The sequence below is a fragment of the Pristiophorus japonicus genome, chromosome 2 (genome assembly GCF_044704955.1).
Source record: "Pristiophorus japonicus isolate sPriJap1 chromosome 2, sPriJap1.hap1, whole genome shotgun sequence".
Lineage (NCBI taxonomy): Eukaryota > Metazoa > Chordata > Chondrichthyes > Pristiophoridae > Pristiophorus > Pristiophorus japonicus.
Genome location: NC_091978.1, coordinates 120,474,428 through 120,475,868, shown reverse-complemented (window position 1 = coordinate 120,475,868; position 1,441 = coordinate 120,474,428). Strand labels below are relative to the sequence as shown.

Here is a 1,441-nt window from a genome sequence, read left to right as displayed (position 1 = left end):
TTCCCTCCTTTTGGGAGCCTACAATCCCTGCTCCAGTGTCCCAACTTCCCACAGTTATAACATTCTTCACATTGACCCACTTTACCTCCCTCTTGTCTCCATTCTTTCTTTTGTCGAACCTCTCTTTTAACTTCATGCACCTTCCCTTTTAGTTTCTCCTCCTCCCCTTGCCTGGACTTAAAAACTAGAGTTAATCCTCACAACACCCCTGCATCTGTATTCTGGAGGTCGTCTGGGTCAAACCATGCTTCGACCTTTGTTCTGAACCGTGGCAAACTGTTAGCACTTACAGTTCTCAATCAATGGTTCCTGGGTTCCCTTATTAAGTCTGCCCGTACCATATTCCCTCCAGTGGCCCTTAACTAAGTCGGCCACAGTCTATCTGCAAACGTATCGGGTGATTCGTTTACTTGCTGCCTAGTCTGTTCGACCTGCCAGAACAAACTGCCCTGACTGTACCCTAATGCTGCCATGATTTCCTCCTTTAAGCCCTGTGGGGTTCCTCCACCTAACTTGGTGGCTGTTGACAAGCTCTGATAAAGCTTCCCATCTAGCGAGAGCAGTGTTAGCTTCACTTTCTCCTCCTCTCTGCAGTTATTTAAACCCGCTATCTGCTCTATATTAGCAAAATGAACGGAGGTATCTCCTCCTTGTTTTAACTTTTTTTTTTCGTTGCCAATCTTTCCAATTCTTTGTCAAATCACAAACGCCAGAGGTCACCTTGCACACATCAAGGATCACTCTGCGCCAATGCTCTTAGCCAAAAGGCCGAGAGCCATTGCACCGTTCCTGGAAGTACTGCAATACCAGGTTCGTGCCATGGAGGTGGATGGGTCAGGCCCCCCACACACCTCCGTGGAGGTGGATGAGTCAAGCCACCCCACCCACCTCCTATTTCCAAAAAGCATCGGAGAATCACCTTCCTGATCCAGGAAGAACCACGTTGGGGTCATGGTTACTCCCCTGTCAGGTCAGTTACGCATGATCTTAGCCAAAAGGCCGAGAACCCGAACTTTACTACACTTTTTTTTTGAAATTCGTAGCCAATCGTTCCAATTCTTTGTCAAATCACAAACGCCAGAGGTCACCTTGGGCCCATTCAAGGATCACTCTGCGCCAATGCTCTTAGCCAAAAGGCCTAGAGCCACTGCACCGTTCCTGGAAGTACTGCAATACCAGGTTCGTGCCATGGAGGTGGATGGGTCAGGTCCCCCACACACCTCCGTGGAGGTGGATGGGTCAAGCCACCCCACCCACACTACACTTTACTACACCCGTCAGCATCTCCTGCAGCTGAAACAGTGTGTATGGGATCACATAGTCACTCTGTAATTGAGTCGGACCACCGTTTGGTGGGGGTGGGCCGAATTTCTGCTGTCTCAAAGGACACATCGATTTCCGGGGTCCCGGTGCCTCAGGAGCCGGCCAAGGCTTGCTATAC

The 1,441-nt window shown here is 49.8% G+C and overlaps 1 pseudogene; it reads right to left on the bottom strand.

Moving 5' to 3' along the window:
• Positions 1–773: 773 nt before the first annotated feature.
• On the bottom strand, positions 774–1,011 carry LOC139252073 (U2 spliceosomal RNA; annotated as a pseudogene).
• Positions 1,012–1,441: the final 430 nt, after the last annotated feature.